The sequence below is a fragment of the Geotrypetes seraphini genome, chromosome 1 (genome assembly GCF_902459505.1).
Source record: "Geotrypetes seraphini chromosome 1, aGeoSer1.1, whole genome shotgun sequence".
Taxonomy (NCBI): domain Eukaryota; kingdom Metazoa; phylum Chordata; class Amphibia; order Gymnophiona; family Dermophiidae; genus Geotrypetes; species Geotrypetes seraphini.
Window position 1 is genome coordinate 209,180,782 of NC_047084.1, and position 22,172 is coordinate 209,202,953.

Consider the following 22,172-nt stretch of genomic DNA (forward strand, 5'->3'; position numbering starts at 1 on the left):
TTTTCGTTAGGAATTTTCCGTTTTTGAAGTTATTGGTCATATTATTCCACAGTGTTAGTTTAAAGTCTAATGGCGCTGCTTTCATGATATTGGGGGGACAGGGATCAAGGATGCAGTTTGATTTAGTATATTTGTTGTAAAGTTTTATGAAGTTACTCCATTCTAGATCCTGAAAGGAGTTCCAGAACATATCCACTGGTATTTCATTTGCATGTATGTTGGTTATTTGATTTCCATATGTGTTATTTGTTGGACAGTTGTTTCTTAGGTTCACAATTTTTGAGTTAAAGTGATGTGCTAGATCATCTGCTGTTGGAAGTTTTGTGTCGTGTTTGGATTGGATGTGGCGTGTGGTATCAAATAAATTTTTAACCAAGTTGAACAATTCGTGTGTGTTGATTCTTTTTGAGCTCGTATCGGATGTATGTATTTTGGATGAGTAGAATGTTTTTCTTTTTTCTTTTATCAGTTGTTTGTAGTCCTTTATGTTTGATTTCCAATTATTCCGGTCTGATGTTTCTCCTGTTTTATTCCAGATCCTTTCTCAGTTTATAACATAACATTGTACTTCTTAACCGCGTAACCATAAGTTCTACGCAGTTTACAAAAGATTATAAACAGTAGACAATTTAATGATGGCAGAAAAATTATTTGACCAAGTATTTTGAAAAAAAGATAAGTTTTCAATTGAGTTCTGAAATATTCATGAAAACAAGCTCCAAGCAATAGTGATCAAAATTCTTTATCATGGGAAGCCGCTTGGAATGCTAGAGTGTGGTCATGAAATTTCTTGCTTTTACAGCCCTGTACTGATGGAAAACTAAACAGAGCATGAGATCTTCTACTATATTTGTATGATGCTAATGAAAATCCATTAGCCATGTAAAACGGAGCGGTACCATACATAATCGTATAGCAAAAAACTCAACTTAAACAAAACACGAGCCTCCATTGGAAGCCAATGCAACTTACAATAAAATGGGGTTACATGGTCATACTTATAATCGGATCGGTTTAAATTCAAGTATATACGGTAAGAACTTTTGCGACACGAGCTTCTTACAACTATAAACGCATATGATGTGTGCTTATGATGCGCACTACAATAAAGCATGCCTACAATTGTGGCTCAGGCATAATTATGATGTGCTTTTTCTGGCGCATGCGCACATTTCTGACTCTATACTTAATGTATTCTGCGCATGTGTCAGTCACTTTTTCCAATGACTGATAGGATGGGATTACGACAGACCTCCGCAAAAGTCAATTGCATGCGAAATTGTTTGAACATCAATCACCGTTTTGAAATCGAACTTTTACCGGCCCCACAGCAACCCACAGGATTTTAACGGTAATTTTAGAGTATCTGGGCCTCACCCCCTCTTTTACAAAGGTGCGCTAGCTGATTTAGCGTGCCCTAAATGCTAACGTGTCCATAAGATATAATGGATGCGTTAGCATTTAGCGTGCGCTAAATCGGCTAGTGCCCCTTAGTAAAAGGCTAGTGCCCCTTATGAAAAGGACCCCTCAGTGTGGAGAACAGTGTGGGCCTTCTACAGCATGGAATAGTGTAAAATTGAGTCTGGCAGATAACAGAGTTATTATCTGTGTGAACTGTGTGATCTGTATGATTTAATTTTATATGTGATATCCCATATATTCAATTTTGTTCCATTTTGCTCTTTGTTTAAATTATTCTAGCATAGTAAAAAAAAAAAAAAAAAAATAGCCATAAGATGATGCTGGGGCAGCATTTCTCTATCAGTTGTATCAGATTTTTCCCTTAATAAAATTACTGCCAATTCTTAACACCTAGGAAAAGAGGAAAGCTAAGGTGTTTAGAAAAGAATGCAATGAGCACTTAATTACACTAATGTAACAGTTAAATGGCTTTTTTAGCTTCTGATGTTCTGCAGTGTAATACTTAGCACTCACTTGGGGCTTATATAGCATCCATCTTCATCTTTAGTCTCATGAGAAATTCCTCTAATGCAGTGATGATCATTAAAATATTGTTTTCTCTGCTATATTCTGCTTTGAAGTTTCTATTTCTTACCATGACTGCTCTTCTCATTTTTACTACAATTATTGAAAAGGAAGTTGTATCATAGGTTGGATCCTCCTTAGAAAATAATGACAGGCTTGATAATTTGGCAGGCAGGCTTCAGAGTGGAATCTGGAACAGACTCCCCATAGACCAGTGGTCTCAAATTCAAACCCTTTAAAGGGCCACATTTTGGATTTGTGGGTACTTGGAGGGCCGCAGAAAAAAATAGTTAATGTCTTATTAAAGAAATGACAACTTTGCATGAGGTAAAACTCGTTATAGTTAATAAATCTTTCCTTAATTGCTTCTGATAATTTCAGCTATACACAGCTGAAAGCAGTGCAACATGCAGAAGGTGAAAAACTATCAAAGTATCAACTGCAAGAGACAGGATTTTGGACCAAATATTTTGAGGCCCTCAGTATTATAAAGAATGATTCTTTATGAAAAACTTGTGCCTTAAGTGTCCGGCAGTCGCATCCGCAACCATCTTCAGCTCTCACCTCCTCCAGCACCGGACACACGCACAAGCTGCGCTGCCTCCAATGGTTATGTTCTGGAATGTTGCCCACCTCACTGCTGTAACCTCACGCAAGCGCTTTCCTGCACCTGCATGCGATTAGACTCCATCTCACAATTATGTACAGACGCAGGAAAGCGCTTGTGTGAGGTTACAGCGACCGCCGGATACTTAAGGCACAAGTTTTCCATAAAGAATCATTCTTTATAATACCAAGGGCCTCATAATAGTACCTGGAGGGCCACATGCAGTCTGTGGGCCGCAAGTTTGAAACCACTGCCATAGACTGTAGTAATGGATTCTGTTTACTGTCATTAAGATAGTGAGCAGAATAACTGCACACATGCGTACTTATAGCTTTCTAGAGTTGTAAAATGAAAATGGAAAAAAAAATAATGATGCAAAATATTTTAATAAAATCCAAAATCTTATTTTTTATTAGATATCAATATTAGGTCATAAGAGTACGCAATTAATTTTATTAGCAAATCAATTGAGTATCTTTTGCATCAGAGAATTATTACAGAAGCCAAAAACTGGCCTTTCTCATAACAAATTCCAAAGTTTTTTAGCAGTTACATGTCCATATATAACTTTTGGTTTAGTGACATCATCAAGTTTGACGACCAATAACATTTCTATGGGTGGTCTTAAAGTTTAGACAAAGAAACATTCCTCCATGTTTAAAAGTTATACAAAGTTTTCAGAAAATTACTTTTGATTTTTGAATTAACATTATAACATTCAAGAGAATCTATAATTATTAACATGGTGCTGAGAAATTCTCACTTCCTAAGCTGACAGATTCAAATTGCATGGCCTTACACAGAAAGCTTACTCTGGAGGAAGGGGGGTTTAAATCCCCCTCTCCTCTTCCTGAAGCGTGGGCTTCCAATGCCCCCCTTCTCCCTATTCTTGAGACTGACTCTAATCACTTCCAGATGTTGTGCTCAGGATTTTTCCTTAGTGTTTCTTCTTATAAACCATTTATATCACCACATATCACATTCATGGGCCCCAAACATTCATAATTTCATTCATATCTTGGCCATTCATACTTCATACATTTTATATCTCAGTTTGGAATATGGAGTCTAATATGCTTTTCCTAACTGGCCTAAGCACATCTGTTATCATTTAGAACCACGAGGCTAAAGGCGGGAAGCTGAACAAAGAACATAAACTATTCACTGGCACAAGATGGTGGCCTAAGACAGGACACACAAATACACACAGTTATAGTACAGTTATAGTACACACAAAGAACCTAAACTGGACTCCATGTAATCATGATTTCCACCATGATTTAGCTCAACAGCAAAGTACACAAGAAAACACCATTCTTTTCCTTATATTAATCTTTAGTGTGTTTTTTCTTCTGGCCTTAGCTACATTATATTTAAATGTTTTATCGTACACTTCTATTTGGGCGCGGTCCTTAACTAACACAGATGTTTGTCTAACTAGAATTACCCAGAATCATACGAAAAACTGGCGCTACAAAAATACTGCACTATCATGCTTCTGACATCCATTTCAATATCGTCCCATAAACAGCACGCTGGCCACGAGCCACGAGCCACGAGCCACGACTCAATAGACATGAGCCCGATATACTGACTTCGCTGGATTTATCATTGACCTTCAATCTGGTGGATCCAGATATATTAGCATCTGTATCTGCAAAGTTGGGCTGATGGGAAAAATTTCTATATTGGATTACATCTTTTCTTAGAAACAGAACACTCAGGAGAAGATAGTTCTACATGGATTTTCTCTTTCCCTTCTTTTTTTCAATATACTGTATATATTGTGACAGAAATCCCGTGCCATGACCTTGAATCCTGTAACAGTCAAGTCCCTAACCCTACCCCTCACTTCAGTGCTAAGCTGAGGGTGCCTCAGAAGAGAATAAGACAACCCTGAACCTGGAATTTATACTATGCCTTTAAGAAGCAATACATTAGAACCCAGGCTAGAAAGTAAAGGCCCCTTTAAGAATCTGCCTGTGGCTACTAGGGGTGTGGGATGAGATAAGGCAGAACCCTCCCCAATTTGAGAAATATTGGCAGGAGGGGGTGTCCACTTCCTCCTGCCTACGGAGGTCCCTCCCCATACCAGGCATCACTCCCTGAACCATCCTCTACCCTCCCCCTTCCCCCTAAGAAAGACAGGAGGAATGCCCACTCCCTCCTGCCACTGGATGCTCTCCTGAACCCCCAACCAACCCCCTACCCCCCCCCCATTACCTTTGTGTGAAGAAAGCAGGAGGGAGGCTCGGTCCCTCCAGCTCTGAGGCCAATCAAACCAAAATGGCGGGCCATCCCTTCCTCGGTGCATCATGTGATGCACGGGGAGGAACCTAATGCCCCTCCACATGGGAGTCTGAGCCAATCAGGGCCTTAGAGAGGGGCCTTAGGCATCTGAGCCAATCAGGGCCTTAGGCTCCTCCCTCTGTATCCTGGGATGGTTTGGGGTAGAGGGGCCTGCGGTGGGGGGACCTTTATTGGAAGGAGGGAGTGGGCATCCCTCGTGATAATTTTTTCTTGCATGGGGGCTCAGCAAGGTAAAGGGAGTAGACATAAAGGAGGAGGGAGTGGGCATCCCTCCTGCTAATTTTCGCTGGTTTGTCAGTTTGTCAAGGAGACATCAGGGAGGGCCGTCATCAGTGGGGGTGGTGTTATTTTCATTTTTAAAAAATTGGGCAGATATTGTGCATGTGTCCATTTAATAAAGTGCCGGTAAAACAGGTAAGCAACTGGTCTTGACCAGTCGCTTTTTTTAATCATTTTTTTTGTGCATCACCATGCGATGTTAGTGCATCAGTTGCTCGGGTAGTTTGCATGGGGTTTTAATATTAAATAGCTAATTTGCATGACCGGTTTGGAAAATGGGCAATCGAGGGGAAAAACATGCAGTGAGCCATTTTCTCATTGGGTCGGCAAATGCGATCATTACTAAAGCAGTCATAACTGGTTTAGCGACGATCACTGACTTTAGTGCATTTAGTGAGTTGCATTAACTGGTTAAGTTCTGCTGACATTAGCAGATAGCCATGCAGAGGTGATTTAATTGGCCAGAAGCCCTCCTTGGCCAATTAAATTGCTTAAAATATCAACCCCTATAAGTATTATTCTCAGTGGCCTAGCAAGGGAGGGTAGCACCCGGTATCACCATGCTGTGTCCCCCCCATTCTTCCTTGCTGCGCCATGCGCCCTCAGTTTTCCCCACTACACCTTGCACCCTCAAGTCTTCCCTGCTGCGCAGTTCACCCCCTGCCTCCTACATACCTCTTGAAATGTTTGCCAGCCTGAACAACATCTTCCACCTGCAACTCGCGCTGGCCTCAGCACCCTTCTGACATCACATCCTGGTCCCATGACCAAAAAGTTTCATCAGAAGGGAGCCAAGGCCTGAGCAGTGAGTGGAAGATGCTGCTTGCACCAGCAAAATTTTAGAAGTACACGGGGACAGAGAGGAGGATAGGCGCCTGCTCTCCCTGCAAAGATGGAACCCAGGGTGGTCTGCAGCCCCCAGCCCTCCCTGATTATTCTTAAATTTTATGATACAGTTATATGAAGATTTGAGCAAAAATGAGGGCCTATGGAAGTAACTTTCTGCCTCACAAGCACCTTAATTCAGGCTTTAGAGAAATAGAAATAATTAGCACACATGAGCGAGCAAGGCTACAGACAATTGTGCAGTACAGTCCTATGCTAAAGCTGTAGCAACAGGGGCAAGTCAGTGCTTTGGTTTTTGTGTTATCCATTCACAGATTAAATTTTAAAATCTCTGACCTTCAGAGATGTTCATGCTGCTGTTTTTCTAGTGCCCTTCAGTGAGCTCTCCAGCTACTGCTGTTACGGTGAAAGGTTTGGTCCTTTGAGAACTGCAGTGGGATAAAGCTGGTATTTTATGCACAGTGTTTGGCATGAAAGAAAGAAAAATCTGCAATACAGATAAAGAAGAGACATAACAAGTGATTTCTGGACTGGTTCTTTCTATGGTAGCATTTTTCTAGCGGGTCTAGGGGGTCTCTTATAGACTCTATGCAGACGATATTCAATTTTGTTTCCCCACCGATGGAGATTTTGATGGGGCAGAACAGCGGCTACAGCTGGTAGTGGCAAAGATAAAGAGTTGGATGGATCATAACAGCTTGACGTTGAGTATCCAGAAAACTAAAGTGATGTGTGTCGGGAGGGCACTTGGGAAAGATACGCCTTGACCTGTTAGGTACGATCATAACAGTTGTGAGAGAGATAAAGTATTTGGGAGTTCTGGTAGAAGTCATGTCCAAGCAATGGCTCAGAAGATATACTTCAAATTACGGTTGATGAACAATCTCAGACCATACTTATCTGGTAGTACCTTTAGGACTATTTTGAAAACAGTTGTACTATCAAGCCTTGATTATTGTAACCTGGTACTTTTAGGTTTACCCGCTTCAGTCTTCTGTGCCATGTAAGTTGCGCAATATTCAATAGTCAGGACACTGTTCCGGCTGGGGAGGCATGAGCAAGTGTCAGAATGCTACGTCAACTTATATTGGTTAAAATTGAATTATAGGGTTCACTATAAATAGTTGTTATTGATTTTTCTTTGTGTGCACAACTTAGCGCCCAAATATTTGAGGGAGAGCATTCTGCCACATATTCCGACCTATCAGTTGTGTTCAGTAGATCGTTTGGATTTACACATTCCAACTGTTAAGAAACTTAGTTTGAAGGTGTCTAGGAACAGTAAATTTTCATGTATAGGTCCCAGGGAATGGAATGAGCTTCCATTGTACATCCGTCAGCAAAATAATTTGCAGAATTTTAAAAAATGAAGTATAGAACCTGAATTTTGAACTTTGAATTGAGTGAGGTAGCGCTGGTCACTTGAGCATCCCATCAGTACTGGACAGCAAATTCCATTTATCCAACAAGAATGTTTCCCTTTCAGACACTCTTTGATCCAGAACACCAGAGAAATTTGGTAAAGGAACAGGCAGAGGGAGCAGAGAAATGTTCAGATTTGAGGGATGATCTTGATGATTACTCAAGTCACGCCTTCCAATCGAAAGACTCCTCTTCTGGGAATCCAAAAGCAAATAAATCATGGAGGCATAAGAACATAAGAATTGCTGCTACTGGGTCAGACCAGTGGTCCATCATGCCCAACAGTCTGCTCATGCAGCGGCACTCTGGCCAAAGACCAGCGCCCTAACTGAGACTAACCCTAACTTTGTCTTGAATTCCTGGAGGGTGTTTTCCCCTATGACAGACTCTGGAAGAGCGTTCCAGTTTTCTAACATTCTCTGGGTGAAGAAGAAGTTCCTTACGTTGGTACGGAATCTATCCCCTTTCAATTTTAGAGAGTGCCCTCTCGTTCTCCCTACCTTGGAGAGGGTGAACAATCTGTCTTTATCTGCTAAGTCTATTCCCTTCAGTATTTTGAATGTTTCGATCATGTCCCCTCTCAGTCTCCTCTTTTCAAGGGAGAAGAGGCCCAGTTTCTCTAATCTTTCATTGTATGGCAACTTCTCCAATCCCTTAACCATCTTAGTCACTCTTCTCGGGACCCTTTCGAGTAGTACCGTATCCTTCTTCATGTACGGTGACCAGTGCTGGACGCAGTACTCCAGGTGAGGGCACACCATGGCCCGGTACAGCGGCATGATAACCTTCTCCGATCTGTTTGTGATCCCCTTCTTTATCATTCCTAGCATTTTGTTTGCGCTTTTTGCTGCCGCCGCACATTGCAGAATGGCTTCATCGACTTGTCGATCATAAATCCCAAGTCTCTTTCCTGGGAGGTCCCCCCCCCACGACATCCTGTATTTATGCATGAGATTTTTGTTACCTACATGCATCACTTTACACTTATCCACGTTGAACCACATCTGCTATGTTGATGCCCTTGAGCATGATTATGTCACGTTGCAGATCTTCGCAATCCCCCTGCAGATGGTAGAAAGGGTGGAGTCCTGCTGCCAGAGCCAAGAGAGATCCCATCTAAAAATCATGCTCTCACCACTAGGTGTTTGTTCATAGGTTCTGACAATACAGGAGAAGAGGCAGCTGGAATTTTCTTTTTGCCCTTCATTTTTCAAATTTGTAGAAACAATGAAAAACATTATAGCTCACCAAGAGATCAGAAGAACATAAGAATTGCCACTGCTGGGTCAGACCAGTGGTCCATCGTGCCCAGCAGTCCGCTCACACAGCAGCCCTTAGGTCAAAGACCAATGCCCTGAGTCTAGCCTTACCTGCGTACGTTCTGGTTCAGCAGGAACTTGTCTAACTTTGTCTTGAATCCCTGGAAGAGGGAGACGCATCACGTCTTCAAAAAAAATTAAAATAGCTTCAAAGTTTCTCTGAAAGGGTCCCAAAGAGGAAGAATGTGCCCCTTTGGGCATGCTGCAACAGCTGCATGCCAACTATCAGGTACCACAGCACATCTTGGTCTAATACTGTAGGAGTGGATGAGTTTCTGATAACCTTCCCAAAACCACTTTACAAAGTTGCAGGTGGAGCAATATCAGGATCAAGCTGGTCCTCAACAACTCCTAATCATGGCTTTCATGGCTCACCAGCACTTTATTTTTCTCCCAATGAAGCCGTTGTGCATTTTGGTCTTTTTCTGGAAGAGTAGATGGGTCTCTGACATCACTCTCCAGTGCTGTTCACCAAACTTGCAAGAGCAACAATAGTGCGATCAAGCTAACTGTTTGTCATATTCTATTTTTAATTTGTACATCGCTTTGAAATCTTTTGATAAATGTGATAAAATCAAGCTATTAATAAATTTGAAACTCTAATCAAGGCTTCCGGGGCTAACCAGCACTTCAGTTCTCTCCTATGAAGCCATAGCCACATCATCAACTTAAATTGTAGGAGTGGGTGGATCTCTAATGTTACTCCCCAGCAAGTGGAGAAACGGAAGGATCAAGCTGGTGTTGCATTACTCCATTCACAGCTCCCTTGGCTCACCAGTATCTCCCTCATTTCTAGTATGATTGGGCCAGTCCATATCAACGTGTTGTACAAATTCATAAGAAATTCCTTGAGTCAATAGAATGCAACCTCAAAAGACAGCTACCTGTTTTTCAAAATACACTTCCCCTCCCCATTCGCAGTTTCCACACTTGTGGTTTCACAAATTCACGATTTTTTTTTTTTGGGGGGGAGGGGAAACCAAAATTTTATCACGTTCCCGCCTCTCTCCTACCTTCCTCCCGGAATCTTCCTACACTTCTGCCCCGTGTAGATCGCCAATAGGAAATGGCTGCCGTGAACTCTCGCCGTAGTCTCGAGAGAAGCTTAGGCAGCTTCTGAGATTGGGCGTCCTATACAGAATCCAGCTCTACATGCCTAATTTAAGCACAGGTATTTAGGCAAAGAAAACCCTAGCATAAATTGGGTGCACCTAAAGTTAGGACTTTACTGCTGGTAATGTGTGTTGTATCATCTGCATAATGCAGGTTGTTTATGTTTATGTTTTGAGTGTTCCCGCTAAGCTGCGCTGGGGTGCGCTCACGCACAAAATATTACCTCGCAGCGCACAAGTTTCTCGTCACAGCGCACACAGTGTAGAGCACAGTTCTTCAACCGCCGGTCCGCAAACAAAATCTTGCCGGTCCGCGAAGGATTCGGTCCCCGCCGCAACGAAAGGCCGGCGTCAGCTGACTTGCAACTTCCTGTTGCAGTCGCTGTGCCGGGACTCCTGCCTTCGCCGGGACTCCTGCCTTCCACCGCGTTTGCCTCCTGCCTTGTCTCCGCACCTCCAGACCAGCAGCGGCAGCTGTGTATGCTTTTAACTTCGGCACAGAGCTGCCCCTAATCAATAGTTTAGCGCGGTTTCATAAGGCAGCCTCGGGGCCTTTGCTAGGCCGGCCCACATCGCATCATCAAAGCGGGCCGGCTATCAAAGGCCCCGAGGCTGCCTCATGAAACCGCGCTAAACTATTGATTAGGGGCAGCTCTGTGCCGAAGTTAAAAGCATACACAGCTGCCGCTGCTGGTCTGAACTCTTGGGCCGCTGAAGGAGGGCAAAAAGCAGCTGTCCTGGAGGTTTCCCTTCCTCTCGCCTTTACAGGTTCCTTTTTTCCACCTTTTTTTTTTTCCTTCAAACGGCAACGGGCCCCAGCATCGACATCAATCAAGTAAGTTCCACTGTCAATCAAGCGGTTCTGCTCGGCCAAAGCTTCCCCTGTGACATGAGCCACCCTCAGGGGAAAGAAAGTGACCCACAAAGGTGAGGGGAAGGGGGGCAGATGATGGAAGTTGGGGGGGGGGGGAGAGAGAGAGAGAGAGAGAGAGAAGGGGCAGATGATGGAATGGAGGAGATGAGAGAGAGAGAGAAGGGGACAGATGATGGAAGTGAGAAGAAGGGAGAGAGAGCAGAAGGCAGATGGATGTCAGTTGAGAAGGGAGAGCAGATGCTGAATGGAAGTGGGGAAAGAACACATACTGGATGGAAGGAGGAGATAAATAAAGGGGGAAGAAAATAGTAAGATAATGGAGGGGTGAGGGAAAGGGGTGACAAGCTGTGTGTAGACACAGTGAAAAGAGGGAAACGGGACTAAATAGTAAGAAAGAATTTAATTTAGATGGAGGCAGAAAATAGAGAAGGAAGACCAGAGAAGAAAAGGGAAGAGAGAGCAGAGAATGATCAGATCTGAGTGGAGGAAATGAGAAGAGAGATATGCTAAAAACCACAGGGGGGAGGGAAGGATAGAGATGCCAGACCATGAGGGGAACAGAAGGAAGATGATGGATGCTAGACCAAATTGGGGGGTGGGGGGGGGCAGGAGGAGAGATGGCAGGGAAAGACAGACAGTGAATGGAAGGGGCAGATGCTGGACTGAAGAGACAGAGAAGGTTATCATGCTGCTGTACCGGGCCATGGTACGCCCTCACCTGGAGTACTGCGTCCAGCACTGGTACTTTAAGAAGGACACGGTACTACTCGAAAGGATCCAGAGAAGAGCAACTAAAATGGTTAAGGGGCTGGAGGAGTTGCCGTACAGCGAAAGATTAGAGAAACTGGGCCTCTTCTCCCTTGAGCAGAGGAGATTGAGAGGGGACATGATAGAAACATTCAAGGTACTGAAGGGAATAGACTTAGTAGCTAAGGCAGGGAGAACGAGAGGGCACTCTCTAAAGTTGAAAGGGGATAGATTCCATACAAACGTAAGGAAGTTCTGTGGTAGAAAGCAACATATTTATTTGGCTCATAACTTGCTGGCGCCCGATATTTTTAGCTCACAGTGAAAAAAGTTTGCTCACAACACCCGCCCGCTTAGAGGGAACACTGGTTTTGACCATCAAAGTTTGCAGATGACACAACACTCATCGTCAGCAATAAAGAAGATATGTTGTACCTACTGAGGAAAGTCAAAGCTGAAAGTCATAAAATGCCTAAGGGGGGGTTATACTTGGATATCTTACAGCGATAATGAAACGTTTTGAAAGACATCACGGACGGAACTTACACGTTTGAAACTAGACCTGTTTTAGAGGCGTCTCAGTGCCACAAAGGTGCCCAAACTGACCAGATGACCAATACATGCATTAAGGTAAGATACCCCCACACTCCCCCAGTGCTCACTGATCTGCCTCCACCACACAAAAATGACAACAAAAAAGTACATACATCTGGTATGGGGAAGCCTAATAGAGCTGCACACAGGTGTTTTAAGTAGGCTGGTGGGTGGGCTAGTGAACCACAGAGAGGAGAACCTAGGCCCATAAACCTCTCTGGTCACTAATTTATGGTAGAACGTATGAGCCCACCCAAACCTTACTATACTGTCATATACAGTAGGTGCCACTTGCAGGCATAAGTGCTATTGGGATGGAACACAGGTGGGTATAGTAGGTTTGGAGGGGGGGGGGGAGCTCACCATAAATTATAAGGGGGTTATGGTGAGATATACATCTTTATGTGAAGTTCACAGCAGTACCCTCTAAGGTGTTCCATTGCTCTGTTGGGATGTCTATGTGGCCAGTCCATTATTATGCTGACCCCTCCTATGTCCAAATGGTCTGCATTGGACATTTTCAACATTGAAAATGGGGTATAAAGTTAGACGTTCCAGTGGCTAAGATATCTAAGCAGACAATTTTCAAAAAAAATAATTATATCTGAATGTCCAGTAGTTTGCCATTCAAAATTGGCCATTTCTGTTCCTTCAACTTTGGATGTTCAGCTGGACATGTCCAAGTTGGACTTAGTCATTTTTTTAAAATGCCCATTCACGGCTTAAGGCCTGGATTCTCTAAATGGCGCCAGTTTTTTAGGCGCCCAAGCTCAGTGAAAAATGCCATTTAAATGCCATTTTTTCAGTGATTTTCAAGGCACTTGAATTGCACCTCCATAGGCGCTTTATGGCACCTAATGCCACTGTAGGCATGGCTAATACCGGAAGTGGCATTAGGCACCGTAAAGCTCCTATGGAGGCGCGATCCACATCAAAGCTAGGCACCGGAAATGTAGACCTGGAAAATCCTGGCCTACATTTCTGGGGCCTGCCTTTGCAGGCGGCACGATTCTCTAACCAGTGCCATCACATGATTAACATGTGATCATCGGCGCTTTTAAAGTAGCTTCCACCAAGGGCACCAGTCAGAGAATCCGGGCCTAACATTATTCCACCTCTATGCTTGGCATGAGTTCTCACACCTAAGCACATACATACTAGTATTCTATAAAGGAAAGTAGGTACCTATTTTCCTTCTAGAATATGCACCATTGTATAAATATTATATATCTATATCTTACTATCTATCTATCTATATATAGAGAGAGAGACAGTCAGAGACAGAGACAGGTCATCAGGTAAGTGTCTCTTATCTGTATCCTTCTTATCTACTGCCAGTTCTAGACTCTGTCCTTTCTATGATTTTAAAGTGTTCAAGGCTTGAGCAGATGAGGACAGAGCTTAATGAGATGGGGCAAGGATGGGATGGAGATGGAGTTAGATCCCGTGGAATGGGGACATTCTCTATCTCTTTGCTGGCTGGCCCTCTCAGCATGGTTTAAGAAGGCAGGAACCTCACATGCCTACTTAAACTATATTGACTTTAGAGAAAGATAGATAAAGAACATCTTTTAATGGACAGGTTTTCGAGTTATCCTCTGTGGCCAAAACTATGTTTCTGTTCTTTACGCCTATCTTTCCTTCCTTACAAAGCCATTTTGCAAGGGTTAGGCAGCATTTACATATATAAACCTCAGTTTTAGAAAAGCCATTATTTACTCATGCATATCTGTAGCAGACATGGATTTCAAGGGACCGCGATATGGGCATTGGGAATAGTAAGTGAGCGGGCAATTGTGCTTATCTGGCCTAAAACCACCTCAATTAGCCAAAAATTCATTGTGTAGAATTTGGCTCCCTAATTGACTCCTCTTGTCTGTGCACTTGCATCTTTAAGTTGTAATATTGGCATCTGCATGCACAAGACCTGCTGTTTATATGTGTATTTTCATGAATAAGCCACTCTTATTTTACCTTATTTTTTTTTTTTTTTTTTGGGGGGGGGGTAATGCTGTTCCCACTATGCATACTGGCAAATACCATCATATGACTAAATTCAGTATATAGTGGCCAAATTTGGGAGCCCAAAAAATACATGCTGAGCCAGTAGTGTAGCCACAGGTGGGTCTGGATAGGCCCAGGTCTACCCACTTTGGGCTCACGCCCACCCAGTTGCTGAAGACCTATGATGTGGCTGGTGGGGATTCTGCATGGAGGGGAATAGAGAGGTTTGACCCAGGGCACAAGAGAGAGAGAGATGGTAGACAGTGGGAAAGAAACAGAAATGTTGAATATGGCAGTAGAAGGGAAGGCACAGAGAGGAAAGATGGATGGTGAGCATGGAGAAAGAAGAAAATGTCAAATGGTGAGCGAGGTAGACAAACAGAAACCAGTGTCTGGGAACAATATGATTTGACTAATAAAATGACCAGACAACAAAAGGTAGAAAAATAATTTTATTTTCTGATTTGTGATTACAATATGTCAGATTTGAAATGTGTATCCTGCTAGAGCTGGTGTTATACAGCAAGCATGAGCTAGGATCAAAAGAGAGTGGAAAAGTCTTTTTTTGTATGTTTATTTTGTTTACACCGCAGGGGGTAGGGTAGGTGAAGAGGCTACAAAATAAACCCGCCAGGACGTTTGAGAAAAATGCCCAATTGGGCAGGAAAAGCAAATCGAATTAAAAAAAATTGATTCAATAGGCCAAATCAAATCAAACTTTTCCCCCTGAATCATGTGGCACTAGGTACAAGGATTTACACCGAAACTCGATGTAAATCCCTGTGCCTAAATTAGGTGCAGATCCTCTGAATTCTACGATAGTGCAAACATTTTAATGAATACCCCTAACCTGCTTGTGCCTCTGCCCATAGCCACACCCCCTTATAGTTGGGTTTGCATTTGTATCTTCGTAGAACAGTGCATGTGTAAATTCAAATGGTGGCCAATTAACACCAATAACTGATTGTTAGCACCCAGTAATTGGCACTAATACGCTCGATGCTCAATTGGGGAGAACGGGATAGAAAATGAATTAAATAAATGAAATTGTGTGCACAAATGGGTATGTGCCTACATTTGCACATGCAATTTGAAACGCCATTTCTAGAATCTCTCCAACTACCCTACATGGCTACTAAAATGATCAGTGGTCATCATAAAATACATTTAGACAGACTTAATGATCTCAGTATGTATACTTGGGAAGAAAGGTGGGAGAGGGGAGATAAGGTAGAGATAATTTTTGCTGTTTTTTGGGTCTTGCTGCATCTGGGTAGGTAGAACTGACATTTCAGCATACCCTGAAGAAAGGCACAGTAAGATGGGTGAAATGTTGGTTCTACCTACCCAGATGCGGCAAGACCCGGAAAACTACAACAATCATAACGCCAGCCGCGGAAGCCTAAGAGAACATTTGATAGAGATGCTTAAATACCTCTGTGGCATCCATGCACAGGAGATCAGTCTCAATTGAAAGGAAACTCTAGAACAGGGGTGTCCAACCTTTTGGCTTCCCTGGGCCACATTGGCCGAAAAAAATGTTTCTGGGGCCACACAAATGCGCAAACGCTACAGCAAGATAGAGGAGGGAGCCGGCAAGATGGTAAACACCCGGGGGCAGCAGAGGAAAACACTGCATCGCCCTCGACCGGGGCCACACAAAATACTTCATGGGCCGCAGGTTGGACCCCCCTGCTCTAGAGCGAAGGGACAGAAGATGAAGGCGAAAGGGGATAAACTCAGGAGTAACCTAAGGAAATAGTTTCAAGTTTATTAAAAATTAGATTAATCGCTCATCCTTGAAGGACTGTATCTACAAGAGATTCCTCGACAGAACATTATCATTCCAAGCAGGCAAATGGAATAAATGTTTAACCAACTTTATCTCAAACACACTTTCTTACTGAACTTTTAGGAAGTCAATCAAAACTTATCTCTTTGATAAATTTCTCTGACTCCATTTCTGCCTTGATGTACTTCTAAAACACTTCCAGGAAAAATTTGATTAATCTTACCATGTAATTTTGAAAGTTTTTGTAATATCGCTGTCTCTTCCTCTCTAAACCACTCTGAAGTGTTTATGATATTGCAGTATATAAAAATAAAGTTGTTATTATTATCATGATTTCTAGGCGATGTACAATAAAATATGGGGGAAAACGTAATTAAAAAGACAAAAAATAACTTACAAAAAGATGACAGACATTCTAAGGATAAGAGGGAAGAACTACAATAAATAAAGGAAAGAGGACATATAAGATTAGGACAAAAGGAGGGGTGGTGAATTTGTAGAACGGTGGACGTAGTAGAGATGAAAACTGTATCTGAATTCAAGAAAGCCTGGATCTCTAAGGGAAGAGTAGATAGCATAGATCAGTGGTCTCAAACTTGAAGCCTGCCAGGTACTATTTTGAGACCCTCGCTATGTTTATCATAATCACAAAAGTAAAATAAAACAGTTTCTTGATCATATGTCTCTTTAGCTATAAATTACAATATTATTACTAAGACTTAGCCAAAAGGAAAGATTTATAAACTAGTATAAAGAGTTTTCATGCAAAATTGTCATTTCTTTAATAAGACATTAATTTTTCTGAGGCTCTCCAAGAACCTACAAATCCAAAATGTGGCCCTGCAAAGGGTTTGAGTTTGAGACCACTGGCATACATGGACAGACTGGATGGTCTTTATCTGCCTTCATTTTTCTCTGTTTCTGTGTCTTGATATACCTTTTTACAAAGGCTGTGTTTAGGGAGCCATCTGTGAAAATGCCCAGGAAATTGTGAATGTGCAGACTTGAAATTTTTTTTTTTTTACTGACCTAGTTGTCCTATGCACAAAGGAGTTATTAATCTACCTCCATAGCTCAAATTTCTGGTGTAATGTTTCATTCGCTCTCTTCTTTTACAACTGACATCTCTGAAGTAGTACAGACCTGTCCCTATAATTAACTTATTTTTCAATGACTTCTCCCTTTCCAAAAATGTGTCTTCTCAAGCTTTCATCAGTTCAGATTTTTTTTTTTGTAAAGGTTGCATTTCTGCTACAAGTTTTACTGTAGTCATTCTTCAGGTAGTTAATTACCAAAGAGAAGACATCCTTAGGCTATTCATAACCAGCACAAGCCATTCTGAATCATCTGCAACATCATCTTGAAAACAAGAACAGCTCAAGAAACTAATGCCTATTTAAACAACACTAAAATTGAATAATGATAGTGACTGTGACCAGTAAGGCTGACTTCAGTGCCGGGCAAAATAGTGGAAACAATTATAAAAAATAAAATTGTGGAAAACAAACATGACTTAATGGGACAGAGTCTTGCCTCACCAATTTGCTTGACTTCTTTGAAGGTGGGAATAAACATGTGGATAAAGGTGAGCCGGTTGATATAGTGTATCTAGATTTTCAGAAAGCTTTTGACAAAGTTCCTCATAAGAGGCTCCTGAGAAAATAAAAGAGTCATGGGATAGGAGACAAAGTCCAGTTGTGGATTAGGACTTGGTTATTGGATAGAAAACAGAGGGTAAATAGTGCAGTGCCACAATCTTGAAATTGGAATGAGTGAGGTGATTAAATTTGCAGATGACACTAAATGTATGCTGATTTTGAAAAACTGCTGGCAGATCTTAGGAAATTGGGAGACTGGACATCCAAATGGCAGATGAAATATAATGTGGACATATGCAAAGGGATGCACATTGGGAAGAATAACCCAAATCATAGTTACAAGATGTTAGAGTCTACCTTGCGGGTTAACCAAGAAAAAGATCTGGGTATCATTGTAGACAATATGATGAAACCTTCCACCCAATGTGCAGTGGTGGCCAAAAATAGCAAACATGATGCTAGGAATTATTTAAAAAGGGATGGTTAAGACTAAGAATGTTATAATGCCTCTGTATCGCTCCACGGTGTGACCTCACATGGATATAGCAGAGCTAGAAAAGGTTCAAAGTAGAGCAACCAAGATAATAAAGGGGATGAACTCCTTTCGTTTAAGGAAAGACTGAAAAATTTAGGACTCTTCAGCTTGGAAAAAAGATGGCTGAGGGGAAATATGATTGAAGTCTATAAAATCCTGAGTGGAGTAGAATGGGTACAAGTGGATCAATCTTTCACTCCGTCGAAAATTTCAAAGACTAGAGGACACTCAATAAAGGTACAGGGAAATACCTTTAAAACCAATAGGAGGAAATAGTTTTTTTCACTCAGAGAATAGTTAAGCTCAGGAATGCATTGCCAGAGGTTGTTGTTAAGAGCGGATAGCGTAGCTGGTTTAAGAAAGGTTTGGACAATTTCCTGGAGGAAAAGTCCATAGTCTGTTATTTAGAAAGACATGGGGGAAGCCACTGTTTGCCCTGGATCGGTACCACGGAATGTTGCTACTGCATGGGTTTTAGTCAGGTACTAGGGACCTGGATTGGCCACCGTGAGAACGGTCTACTGGGCTAGATGGACCATTAGTCTGACCCAGTACGACTATTCTTATGCTCTTAAGAAACATTTGCTTGCTTGGGTTACTCCCCTGGTCATGGAGCATGTCTTTTCTATTGGCTTTTCCTTCATCTGTACGTTCAGTTTAAAACTGTTTATCGGTACGTCTAGAAATGATAAACAGTAGTAGTAGTAGTACGATTCACAATCAATGGCCCATCTTCCCCAAATCTCCAACCCCAGTTTGCTTTTGTTGGTTTTCATCTTTTTCTCTAAGCATGAAAAAAGGTGGACTGCTTGCCTAATTTCCAACCAACGCCTACGTTGTTCTCTTGTTGCAGTGTTTCCCATCTCTGAAGGCACATCTAGCCAGTCTGGTTTTCAGGACATCTCTAATGACTAGGCAAGAGGGACTTGCACGTATTGGAGACCCCATGTATGCAAATCTCATCAATATTCATTGTAGTAACCCTAAAAATCCCACTGGATTGCTGTTCCTCCTTGAGATGGCTGGGAAAGAGTCATCCTGCTATCTTTGCTGTCCCACATCTTCTGCGATTCATAAATTTTTTAAATAAATAATAATTGCATATTCATTTTTTTAAATCTTTATTAAATTTTCAAACTACAATTGTGCTACAGAAGAATCACCAATAAGGATATTGCACAACAAGCACAATAAATTTACAGACATTAATTTTCTACATTGTCCCTTCCCTCCCACCTACATATAAATATATTAAAACCTACATAAGATCAATCAAAAAATTTGCTGTCTCAATTCCAATTCCATTCTCTTCCCCCATCCCCCCTGATGTGCACAAATATATTAAAATCTTCATGAAACAATAAAAAAATTTCCTATATCAATTCTATTTTCAGTCCCTTCCCTCCCCCCCCTCCCCCAGGATGTGTATGTTTACATATCCATAAAATAAAATCAATTATTCCTCTTTACAATATTTAGCTTCCAAACATCCATAAAATTCTTAAATCATCCCTGTTGTATAGTCATACAACGTTCCATTTTATAGGTAAAACATAGGGTTTCCCACCAAAATGAATAACTTAACCTATCCCAGTTTTTCCAGTTTCTTAAAATAAACTGCATGGCCTGTCATTACATGTTCATTATTATTAGTGATTCCACATGAATTTTTGATTGATGCAGAACTGGCTAGAAATACAGAGTTGTTGTTGTTGTGTGTGTGCGGGGGGGGGGGATAGTGGTGGTGGTGGTGGGGGGGTGTTGTTCACCTTTCCTTAGAATACCATCTAGAGGAGACAATCAGAAGGTTATATTCAACAGATCTCTGTTCTTTCGGCCTAATTAGCTCTGATCTTCCAGTGATCCCTTGCAGAGCTTCAAAATATTGAAGGCTCATATTCTTGTGAGCGGTTAACCACCATCTCACGTGACAATAAAGAAAACATTGCTCTTTTTAGTGATGGCATGTGGCAATACCAAGATGTAGGTGTTTAATGGATCCTTATCTCCACATCAAAAAACATGCAAACCCTTATGGAAAAAAACTTATGATCAGAAGTCTGTTTTTATACATTTTAACTGAATGTTCAATACATTTGAGTAGTTACTATTCATGTGATATTCAAAGTATCAATGAAGCAACATACTATGAAATTATTTATGGACTACACTATGGGCTCCATTTACGACGCTGGGTTAGCAGTTTAATGTGTGTAATAGTGCGTGCTAATTTCTGGCTGCGCTAGCCGCTACCGCCTCTCCTCTTGAGCAGGCGGTAGTTTTTCAGCGCTAAAAAGATGCGTGTGATAAAGCCGCTACTGCGGCTTCGTAAAAGGAGCCCTATACTTATAATATAAAGTAAGAACTGGAGTTCTTTTAAAAAAAAAAAATACTGACATTAATGTTTTTTTCATTAAATAAATACAATTGTTTAGGATTTTTAAAATGCTTCTTTTTATAAGGTAATTATTTGGTTTATTAGGTTTAACAACAGATGTCCATGCAGATGTTAGACTTTGCTCCGATTGACAGCTTAATGAGTTGAAAATCAGCCATTTATTGCAAACCCTCAGTCATAAACAGAACTTACCCTTCATGCTCTGGCTACTTCCACCCCCCCCCTAACACTCCTTTGTTAGGATCAATTTCTGGGCCATTGTGGTCACACATTAAATTTTCAGGCAGCATGGAGGAGCCTTCTAGGATTTCTTTAACCCTTTAAAAGACTAGCTTTTTAAAAAATTATTATTAGTTCTGTGAGGGATTTTTTGTATAAATTTAAAATACACCAATAAATAATCCACAAAAAAACCAAACCAAACCTGAAAAGAGAACTTCTTGGAGCGGCAGATAACTAATTTTGTCCATAACATTTTTAACGTCTTTTTAAGTAATGAAATCGATTTAAAAAAAATAAAATAAATTTAGAGTGGAGAAACAGGACGTGGTTGTTTTAAATCCTGCTGGTACATCAGCAGTTTAGGTGATGCGCTTGTCTTGTTTTGTTAAGGTTGAGGGTTTTTTTTGGACACAATACAGTGAAAACAGGTATCTTTGGCCATAACCAACTAGCAATGTGGCAGTTTCACCTTAGCGATCGGAGCCCAGACACCTGCACAGGTACAGTATAGATGTAGAGGTTTGATAGTTCAGTTTCAACAACACAGCTCTGTAACAATTTTTTTTTGGGGGGGGAAGGGTTCATTGATGTTAGGGTGGAAGAGTGTGGCAGAAGGTCGTATGTCCTCGGGATTATTTTGTGGGGGGGGGGGGGACTGGAAGCTCATGCCTCATAGAAAGAGCCCCCGATCGGTCACCAATTTGCCAGGATCCGGAGAAGCAAGACCTAATCTACCTACAGCGGCAGGGCTTTTTCTTCCCTCCTTCCCGGCCGGCTCTATTATTTCCAGCCCGGTGCAGTTACAGTACAACTGGGGAAGCCTCAGCCGTCATTCGTCGGCAACGGGAACCAAAACAAAGAAGCCCAGACAAAACACTGTGCAGAAAACAGGTTTTAACCTTTATAGGGAGAAGTAGCCGCCGTCTTCGCCACAAAGAAACAAAGCAATAGCACCCCCCCCCCCCCTCAAAAAGCAGAGCGAAGCGGATGCACCGATAGCAATGGCTGGAGAGCAGGGACGCCTCGCAAGTGACAAGGTCAAGAAGGCTGCAAAGACGATCCTTAAGGAAGCAGAAGCACCTCTTACCTTTCAGCGGCCATCCGTCTGGCGATGCTGGGATTGAGGAGGACCGGATGTAGCAGAGCCCGTCTGTCAGGCTGCCTCCGTTGCATGCCCTAAGGCTGCTGCCGCCGCTGTTGCTGGTGCAGATCAGTCACTCGGGCGATCACATGCTCCTGTCGCCGCCACCAAACCTCCCCAGCACGCAGCCCGTGCGGGGCTCGGCGGGGCTGCCAGGGCCGGCGGTGGCACGCATGAGCAGCGCGGCCTCGCTTTCGTTTACCTAAAGCTAACCTGGCGTCGCTCCTCCGGGTCTACTGCCTGCAGCTATTGTTACGAGCGGGGGGGGGGGGGGGGGGGGACCCATACCTGGCAGGCTGCTTCGTGGAAAAGTAGTTCAAACCTAGGAGGCTTCCTTTCCTGCTTCTTCGTTTATTGCACCCCACAGCCTACACGAACGATATAAA

At 42.2% G+C, this 22,172-nt stretch overlaps 1 protein-coding gene across 4 annotated transcripts in view; it reads right to left on the bottom strand.

The window, feature by feature from the left end:
• Nucleotides 1-21,970, bottom strand: part of CRACD (capping protein inhibiting regulator of actin dynamics) — a 287,080-nt gene extending 265,110 nt beyond the window's left edge. For all 4 annotated transcript variants that reach the window (XR_004539459.1, XM_033944683.1, XM_033944615.1 and 1 more), the window contains exon 1: nt 21,733-21,970. The gene's annotated coding sequence lies outside the window, so the exon portion shown is untranslated. The remainder of the gene's footprint in view (nt 1-21,732) is intronic.
• Between the last annotated feature and the right edge of the window lie 202 nt (nt 21,971-22,172).